General features: G+C 41.2%; 1 long non-coding RNA gene across 1 annotated transcript in view; it reads right to left on the bottom strand.

Annotated features, from left to right (window-relative positions):
* Positions 1-2,661: 2,661 nt before the first annotated feature.
* The window catches only part of LOC109502745, a 9,253-nt gene continuing 1,331 nt past the window's right edge, over positions 2,662-10,583 (bottom strand). Inside the window, exon 2 of the long non-coding RNA XR_002161570.3 lies at positions 2,662-2,916. This is a non-coding gene — a long non-coding RNA (uncharacterized LOC109502745). The remainder of the gene's footprint in view (positions 2,917-10,583) is intronic.

Below are 10,583 nucleotides of genomic sequence, written 5' to 3'. Positions count from 1 at the left end.
TTGATATCTTCTATTTTGTCAAACAAACAAACAAACCAACCCATGTCAACACTTGGGCAACACCTTTGTCAGTGGGGACTGTGGTATGTTTGTATGACATGAATTAAGTCTTACACAACTAGCTCTTAGGAGAGCGAGGTCAGTATAACTCAGAAGTCATGTTGGTCAGACCTGATTTTTCTCAGATCAGTTAATGTTTTGCATCATCCGACAGCAGCTGAATACAGCAAGCTGTGGAAGAACACAGAACATAGAACCTACAGCCAAACTAAAGAAAAAGACCATCCTGTGAACAGTCAGCTATGTGTCTTGTCTTAGAGATGCTTCGTGTGCGGTTCTTTCTGATCTTTTGGTATTTTGCTCTTGTCTCCACTAATCAGCAGCCCCAATCCCTCACTTTGTCTCTTCTTATGTAAGCTACCTTCTGTCTCTCTGTTGTTGTGTTTTAAATTGTGCTAAAATGTACATCTTTTTAAAGGTAAAAATTCCTGTGTTTACCGTAGTATTTTCAAGTTACAAAGTTTACTTGACTTTTTTTTTAACTGAGAATATTTTTTATTAGGCTTATTCTTCTTTTTGTTGGTGTTTTTGTTACACCGTTGCTGAAGTTTCGAGTGGTCTGCTTTGAGCTCTATTTCTCCTGTAAGTCCTGTGATTTTGCAGAATGCAAGTATTTTTTGGAACACATATATCTCTTACAGCAGAAGAGCCTGTATTGCATTTTCTTAACGCACGTTATATGGCTATTATGACTGATCATCTTCAGGGTTTGTATTAGGAAGCTGAACTCAGGTTGGAGCAGGGTTATCTATAAAGAGTCAGTAAGAGATTCCAAGATTAGCTAGGAAACTCGCTGAAATTTTTGCAGGCTCGTTAGTGTCAAAGTCCAGAAGTCTCCCAACCTATCAATCTTACTGCAATGTTCTCATTCCTCAAGTCTCTCCTACCTTCAGTGAGTGAAGATATATAAAATGCTGTCCTAACTTACGATGGTAACTTCTCTGAACTTTCTTGAAACCACTAGAAACAATTTTTGGTGTCAAGCATATGGCTTACTCAACACACGATAAAGTCCCTTTCTAAACCTTTTTCGGTTACGTAAGAATTCTGAGTTTTCAGGTGGGATGTTTATTTTCTTCTCTCTACTCTGCCCCCCACCCACCACTTAGGACTCTTATTCTGTTCTCTGATGCTTCTGCTTATCGTCAGTTGGACACATCACATGGACTTGATCTTAAGGGTGCTATTTCAGTCCAATTAGCATGTATTAAACATGTACTATACACACAGGGAACTCTGCTAATGAGTTTCTGTTAACTCTCCCAGATCAGAAATTGATGTCTCACCAGAGAACTTCTAGGGGCTGTATCTCAACCCAAACAGCAACCAGACTAGAATAGGGACTCAAATATTCTCTAAGTGCCTCTTAAATCTCTTAAGGGACTAATCCCGATATCTTGCTGGGTGACCTATTTGCTACGATATCTGCAAAGAAGCTGGGAGCCAAGAGGAGGAAAGTTGGAGGCCGATGGGCATTTATGCCTCAGAAGCAACCTTATTTTGTAGCAGGTTTCATCCATGGAATTATTTTAACGACGAGTATATGGGTGTGTACGTGCGTGTGTGTGTGTGTGTGTGTGTGTGTGTTCAAATTCCCCCACAAAAGACCTTGAAACCTGAAGTGTCTCAACAGCTAAATTTCTCCACGTCACAAGGCCATAAAGCTGGCCTGGAATAGTGAAATTCCCATGAAATTGAATTGATCCTCAAATTATTGCTTAAATGATAAGACAGTAGAAACTTAAGAGCATATTAATGCTAATGGGAATTGCTCAGCTAATGCTGTGTAAGACCACTTGTGAACTGCACGAGACATGCTACAAAAGGGCCATTATGCTCATCTTTTCATAGATGCATGATTTGTTTTATTCTTAAAACATTTGAGGTTTAAGGTTTTTATACGACGCTTTATGAATAGAAGTGTAATGAGGTTGAAAACCAAAATAGTGCTCACCACTCTGCATAGAAATAGGAAAAAAAAAAAAAAGAAGCGTTAGCCGAATGTTGCCCATTTAGAATCCCTATTTCTAAAAATCCAATTTAATTTTTTATTACTTGTCTCATTAACCCCAAGATTTAGAAAACTGAATGCTACCTGAGTAAAATAAGAGTGGCAATGCAAAAATACTTTTAAAAGACGTAGTTTGTCTTTTGCTCTTCTCTTAAACATCTTACAATGAAAATATTCTTACATTATAGAACTGTTTGTGCAACACATACGTGATTTATCCCCAAGTTTGAATCTACCTGTCTTAAATGTACACCGAGCCTTTATTTATGCTTTGAAAATACAGTAGATAAAAAGCATAAGTGTTTCTGATATTATGTTTTGTCATCTCCGGCTAAGAAGATTGAAATCTTGAGAAACAATTTTCTGAAGAAATGAAATCGTATGCCCTCCTGAACCCTTGGGGGAAAATAGCCTCTCTGTTTGCTCAGAATATGAAACAGTGAAACAGTACAAGTAAAGCAGACAGCCATGTCATGCACGTCACATTTCTATTTGTACCGTTCGAAATGATGTTTTAAGGTTTTCTGGGGTTTTATTTATTTATTTAAGAAATAACTGGAACAAATATTATGTGCACAATCTCACTGATGTAAGAGTTTCCAAATCAGTTGTATTTATTTTCCGGGAAATGTGAAAGATTGCTTTCTAACCCTTTAGAACCCTATGTTCCATAACTTCACAGAAAATATGTAAAAGAGAAGATTTGGGAAGTGCTATCGTGGTAACGTTTCTGAAAACGTAAAGAGAATCCTTCAACGTCTTTGTTTCCTGGATCCTAAGAGAGTCCTCAGTCGACTGGCTTCACAGGGTGAGTGGAAGGATACCTCATAGAGGAAGAGAACTTGCTAAAAGGCAAAAAATGAAAAACATTGTTAATATTTGAGCTATTTTTTTTCAAAGGAAAATGATCACATTTAAAGTAAGCTTTTCTGGATATGGTCATTTCTCATCCCTTAAGGTAATACACGTTCCCCTTGGGTTAGATGATAGTCCAGATAATTCAGTATTGTTGAAGTTGGAATGTAAGAGTCTGTAAAACCCAAAGTACTCTCTCCCTCTCTTTTTTTTTACAAGTTGACATAATACATCCAAACACTTTTGACAGCGCTTCTCGTGCACTTGTTGGAAGACTTTGGACTTCAGGAGAAGAGTTTTCCTTCTCCTCATTTATGAATCTGATTAAGTAAATCATAGAAGTAAGATTTTTAAATTTTACTCTGCAGCTAAACTATATTCTAAAATGGTAACAGTACATAACTGAGCAAAATCACCTGTCAGAGGCAGTTTGTAAATAATGAAATAAAAATCCATCTCCATATTTATAGTCAAATGCTATTTCTGATGCCAAGTGATTTTCTAAGCTTGATTACTCGCTTTAATCAACAACCTTGGCTCCCAACAGTTTGGCTCACTCCACAAGTCTCGACTTGTTTCCAATGATAAAGATTGGTACCACTCAGAGTATTCAGTAAGTAACCGCCAGAATGGAGTTCCAATGCTGCTCGAGAAATGGCAGCCTCACACTCCTAGGCTAATGGCCTTGGAGGAAAAGCACATACCTGGCATATTTATTTAAAAATCAATTGCTTTACTGTGGAGTCACATCTTGTTTGCCATTTTGACTCAGAAATACATCTCTTCCAGCTTCCTTAAGAACTCAGGAAACTGTTGGGAGCCGCCATGCTTTAAAGCACATGGGATCGCTCAGCCCTAACATTTTGGTGATCAGAGAAGAGGGATGGGCTCAAGAACCGTGGAGGAAGCCAAGCCACTTGACAACATTCATTCAACTGTTGGTTGCTGATCACTACCTTCAGGAGAGGGTTCCCTGACCTCTCTCTATGTATATTTATGGGCTATCAAAAAAACATCTATCTATCTATATATATATGCATATACATACGTACACACATTTGTTTATTTAGAAAACACAAAAAAGTATAAAATAATTAGAAAACACATTCTAAAATATGTGAGTAGAGTTGACAATCTCACCTTAGTTTCAGATGTGCAACAATAGTGGTTCGCCATCTCTCTATGTTACATTATACTTACCACAGGTGTAGTTACCACCTGTCACCATAGAGTGCGACTACAATGTCATTGATTCTATTCCCCGTGCTGTGCCTTCTATCCCCATGGCTTATACATTCCATAACTGGAAGACTGTATCTCCCATTCCCCTTCAAGCATTTGCCCACCCCTTCCCTTCCCTCTGGCAACCACCGATGTAGTCTCTGCATTTAAGGGTCTGATTCTACTTTTTGTTTATCTGTTCGTTTGTTGTGTTTTAGACTTCACATACGAATGAAATAATATGGTATTGGTCTTTGTCAGTCTGACTGATTTCATTTAGCATAATACCCTCTACGTCCATCCATGTTGTCACAAATAGCAAGACCTCATCCTTTTTTATGGCTGCGTAATTATTTATGAGCCATCTAAAATAGTGATAGAGCAGCCCTTGTTCTCAGGTTGTTTTATAAAAAGTTTTTTGGGGGGGCATTTTTATGTGCGTTAATTCTTTATGCTTGTGTTAGAACTTTATTGGCTGCAAGTTGTAGAAATCCAACTAGTTTAAGAAAGAGGGGACTATTTTAGAAGTGTACAGGTTTATCTTATTTGACCTAAATTTAGGCAGAGGAGGCATGTGGCTAGATCTTAGGAACAATGGGATCTAGACATTCGAATGCCCTGAGAACTGCTGCTCTATCCAATTTTCAACCATGGCTCGCTCTGCTTGTTTGTTGTGCCCCCGACCACTGTAGAGCAACGTTCTCTGTGTGGCGGAGAACACACGGCCAGTGACACCAAGCCTTGGGTGTCACAGCTACTGCCACTAGATTTGCCAGTTGTCATTTCCAAGTTCTAGCTCAGTCAAGCCCAGACAGGCATACCTCTAGACCCAACTGGCATGGCCAAGGAGGTCGTGCAGCCCCCACAGGGATCACAGGGCTGGAGAGAACGGGGCTGGGGTGGGGAGAAGTTCTCAAGAGAAGGGAGTTTTGGGGCAGAAAACAGAACAGCCATCCACCACAATTTCTAACCAGAAATATAAGTACTCCAGGAACAGAAGTGATAGAGGGTCAAGCAGAATGGTCCGAATGCTCAATATATATTTAAGAGAGACTGCCTTCCAGATAATTTTTAGGGCTCGAGAACTATAACTGCCCTTCAAACTACAGAATTGGTAAGAACAAATCTCCCACATTTCCTTGACCTCACCACAGAGATTACCTGAGGTGACACTACAGTTAAGGACGTGGGCTCTGGAGCCAGACTCCCTGAGCAGAAATCCACCCTGCTGGCTGCGTGACTTCTGGCAAGTTCCTTAACCCCCTGTATCTCCACTTCCTCATCTGCTAAATGGAGATGGTACCCGCTTCAGAGGGATGTCTGAGGATTCGGTGAGGTTCCAATGCCTGTACCTGACAAGTAGTTAAGAGCTTAAATAAATGTCAGCTATTATTACTAGTATTATTATTCTCACAGTTACATAATAAGAAAAAGAAACTCTACCGGAAAAATATCTATGTGTCTTTGCAGAAGCTCCTCCTTCCTACCCTCTCGGCGTGCAAAGCTCCAACAATGCCACAGATCCAGCTTTGCTCCTCCGGCGCTCAAAGCATCCTACAGGCAGAAAACACTGACACGCTACTGTTGAGCTGCTGATGCTGCTCTCCCTGTGTCCTGTGGGAACTTGGAGAGTATGGACCATGTCTGGTTTGTTTCTATATTTTTAGACTGTAGTAGATAGGTGGAGATCAATTTTTGGTGGTACGACTAAAAGCATGCACGTTTCTTAAATTAAAAAAAATTTTTGTAATGTTTATTTTTGAGAGAGAGAGAGACTGAATGCCAGTGGGGGAGGGGCAGAGAGAGAGGGAGACACAGAATCCGAAGCAGGCTCCAGGCTCTGAGCTGTCAGCACAGAGCCCCACGTGGGGCTTGAACTCACAAACTGTGAGATCATGACCTGAGCTGAAGTTGGATGCTTAACCGACTGAGCCACCCAAGTGCCCCTAGAAGGATGCACTTTTCAATTTTCTCCTGTTTTTGTAGCCTCTGCCATTCCACCTGGCATTTCTTCGTTCAATCCTTGTCTTACTGAAACCCTACTAACCCTTCAAAGCCCGGTTCAAATGCTGTAGTTTTTGGCAGGCATTCTCTGAACAGCCAGGCAAGTTTCTGCAATCCTTCAGCACACTTTCCTTCCCAGTCACATAACACTGTCTGTCATGGGTGTACGTACTGGCTTACCTAAAAGTAAATGGGACATAGAAGTTTTTGTTTTTATAGCTGTGTAAAGAAACTATGGGGGCGCCTGGGTGGCGCAGTCGGTTAAGCGTCCGACTTCAGCCAGGTCACGATCTCGCGGTCCGTGAGTTCGAGCCCCGCGTCGGGCTCTGGGCTGATGGCTCAGAGCCTGGAAGCTTGTTTCCGATTCTGTGTCTCCCTCTCTCTCTGCCCCTCCCCCGTTCATGCTCTGTCTCTCTCTGTCCCAAAAATAAATAAACGTTGAAAAAAAAATTTAAAGAAACTATGTAGTCAAATAAATGTACCTCTTTGCTTATAGATAGGGCATATGTAACCAATCCTGGTTTAAAAAAAATTTAGCTTAATGTGTTTATAAACATAGTTCTGTGCCCCTACAGCCAGCAAAGGGCCCATTCCGTTCCCAAATTTTTATATTTAACTTTAAAACTATTATCATCTACTTGGTAAAAAGCTGGCATCTATTAAAAGATTCTTTCTATTATAAGATAAATTGGAAATTCGGATTCCTGGCTCTATTAGATTTTAATTTAATTCAAATTGTTAAGCATAGAGAAGCCAAATAATCTTGAGAAGCCAAAAGAAAATGTGCAAAAAGGGAAGAAGAGACAGGTGGGATTTATGCTATTTCCTAGAAGGTTTCAAGGATCAGATTAAAAAGTAGCGAGCAGTCTATGGAGAAAGACCCGCTGCCAATTTAAAAAATGTGAATTACAACCGAGGGTAACTAATGTCCGAGGTGCCCTTAATTGTGAGAAATTACAGTATTCCCAACCTCAAATTGCATAAAAGTGCTTGTTTCTCTGCACTTTTTACAGTTCAGGTGGCCATCTTGTTTTCCAAGAGGAGGTGCCATATTTGACAGAGAAGGAAAAACTTGGGTTTGGTTGTAGTTTCAGCTGGAGACCCTTGTCTATACAGACAGAGGACATGACACCTGTGTCGGTGACGACCCAAAGGCATGAGATCTGGGGGCACTTGACTGTGAGCCACAATGTCCTTTCTGTTTCACTGTTGGCAAGCCTTTATCTTCCCATTCCACAAATAGCAAGTATTCCTTCATGGGATATTTTATCTAAGTATTCATCAGTATTAAAAAAAAACCCCAATATACTTTACTTCAATGGCTATATCAACACGATTAAATTAAAAAAAAAAAAGGTGGTGGTGGTTGGGCGGGGGGAGATCTTCTGGGTGATTTACTTAAAAAACTCTATTACTTAAAAAAAAAATCACTATTTCTATTGGCTGGCTCTACAGAGGTCCCCATGGCTCTGTCCTCAAAAGCCCAACAGAACAGACTGGACTATTTTAAGAATATAGGAGCACCCTGTCAAATAATTTGCTAGACTGGTCTTTTCCCCCAGTGATTTGATGGATTTCCATCTGATTACATCTCCCAGCTTCCATCTCAAGACTGGTATCATCTGTTTTTCTCTTCCTAATTCCCTCCCCAATTTCTCCTCCCCTCTACCATCTCCTCTTCACTGGCACTTTCCTATCAGCCCAGATGCTCAAGCTTTTGGCATCCCCAAGGAATCTCTCCTGTATCCTGCCTCTCAGACGCTTAGTCTGTTCCCTCCTCTTTCCAAACAAGTATCTGAAAAAGAAAAGTCTATTCCTGCTGCCTCCACTTTAACCCCAGAGTCTCGCTTCTCTCTCCAGTGTTTATTGCAGCTACCTTGCAAAAGTCACCAGGGTCCAGCTAATGTCTCGCTCAGTGGCTTTTTTCTTTGTTAGGCACGGTTGACAACTCCTTCGCCACGATCTATCTGCAACTTCCCTTTCCTCGTTCAAGATCATTGCTAGTTCTGGCCTCCTTTCTCAGTCTCCTTCAGTGTCTGGCCTTTCTCCACCTACTCTGTCATTCATTACTGGTTGACATTATTTTCGGGTCTCTTCTTGCTACCTTATACTTTTTTTTACTGGTGGACTCATTCATCCCCACTGTTGTAACTATAGAGCGTGCCCACATGCTGGGAACCCCAAATCTGGCATTTCCAGAGCTGAGATGGTCGTAAATGACACCTGATCCCCTAACTTTTTACTTCTAACTGTTCATTCCCTGTCTCGCTATCATTTATCTTTATGTTACTTCCTTATGCTTAAATTCCCTAGGGGCTCCTTGCCATGCGCTTCCCTACCTTCAGTCATGTCACACACCAGGCTGTCCCTTGCACCTGCTCGATCTTTCATTCTTCTCAGCCTCTATCCTAGCTGATCCCTCTCCCTGATCTCCTCCTGTTTGGTTTGCTGCTTGAAGACTCCCTGTTTCTAAGGTCCAACTCAAATCTCAGTTTCTCTATGAAACTTTTTCTGGTTGTCCTTTCCCCTAAGCCTCAACTGGAACCAATCCATGCCTCTGTTGTGCTTTTATTGTACTTGGTTCATACTGTTAGGGACATAGTGTTATTGTTATTGATGTGTCTAAAATGTAGGGACGCTGAGGGTCAGGGTCACATCTCATTTATCTGTCCACCTGATAGCCTTAGTTCTAACACATCTGCACATGTAAATGCTCAATGAATGTGTATTGACTGATGGGTGACTAGACTGGCTAAACTCACAGATGGTTTTGGTGAAGTCTATCTCTTGTCCATAATGATATCACATATCGAGGAACCCAAAGAAGAAGAGAACTTCCAAAAAAACTACAATCCCTCTGATATTTTTACAGTATATAGCCTCAGTGTTCTTGGGATTGTTATCAGCAACGATGCATCTATAAATATTGTTCATTTTGATGATGGCTTTTTTTTTTTTTTAATTTTAGAGTCTTCTCCAGTTTTCATCTATAATTCTTAGTATCACCCCCCGCCTTTTCCCCCACCAAGGTTAGCTTTTGTTACTTCTGGCCACGTGGTTTGCCTGTTTCAACTGACAGTTTTGCCTATGAGAACAGGTCCCACAACGAATACCATCATCTGGGAAATCAAGAGCTAGAAACTGCTGAGCCACTAGGAACAGAAGAGGAGGCTGGCACTTGACCTGAGGAGCACTGGGCCATTAGCCTGGCTCTAGTTTCTCTGGGTAAAGCCACTGTAGTCGTGAAAACCGTCTTGTTTCTAGAACCCTCCAGGGCACGAATGTCACCTTCTCTATCCATACTGTTCATTTTTTTTTTAAATTTTTTTTCAATGTTTTTATTTATTTTTGGGACAGAGAGAGACAGAGCATGAACGGGGGAGGGGCAGAGAGAGAGGGAGACACAGAATCGGAAACAGGCTCCAGGCTCCGAGCCATCAGCCCAGAGCCTGACGCGGGGTTCGAACTCACGGACCGCGAGATCGTGACCTGGCTGAAGTCGGACGCTTAACCGACTGCGCCACCCAGGCGCCCCCATACTGTTCATTTTTTATTGCACTCCCACTTCTCTCTCTCTTTCTCTTTTCTGCCACCTTGTTCCATAGAAGATTTAAGGTAGTTTATTTGGTACATAAATATATCAAGATAACATACATTAGGAGTAACTTCTAAAAAGTCAGTGAGAAAGAGAAATAATAGAGAAATAAAATGGAGCCCGGGTTGAAGCTAATTCCAAAGTGCTTATTTCAAATGTCTAAATGCTTGCTAGAGGCAGAATTTAGGATTTCCCATTTGACTCTGAGCTTTGCTGCTGCCAGTAAGAAGACGAAAAGTCTGATAAGCTATGTAAGTCATGATATCTATAACTAAAAGCAAAATCGACTCCCCCCGCCACAACTATGTCTTGTGCTAAGACCTGAAAGACATCTCAAGAAGCGGATCTTGGGTAATATTCTGACTGATACTCGCAACTACATCTTTGTCATAGATGAATATGTGTCTTTCTTTTTAAAATAACATTTGCAGGATGGAGTATGATATGATTACTCAGCTTGAGCTTTATTTCAGGCTACGGAAGTCTTGCGAACTAATCAGAATTTCATTTGGATTCCCGGGAATTTGGACTCTTCTTCCTGGACCTCTGGTGGGTTTTCCTGAAGTAGGCTAGATCTGAGGTAGTTTCAGGACATTGGATGCAGAGGCACAGGGGCAGAGTTTGCTAACTTCCGAATCTGTTCACAACGGGGAGGATAACTTCGTACAGTGAATAATGCGTGCATTCAATGAGGCTGGTTGCCCAGTTGGGATGAAACGGCTCATGCCTGCCTTAGGAATTGTGGATGGCAAAGCATGGGAATGATAGAGTGCAGGAAGCATATGGGTACGTACACGCGTTCTCATTTTCCTTAAATAACAGAATGGGATAACACGT

Source organism: Felis catus, chromosome C1, assembly GCF_018350175.1.
Source record: "Felis catus isolate Fca126 chromosome C1, F.catus_Fca126_mat1.0, whole genome shotgun sequence".
In the NCBI taxonomy this organism is placed as follows: Eukaryota; Metazoa; Chordata; class Mammalia; order Carnivora; family Felidae; genus Felis; species Felis catus.
The sequence above is the reverse complement of the archived record's forward strand: the minus strand, read 5'-3'. Positions and strand labels throughout refer to the sequence as shown.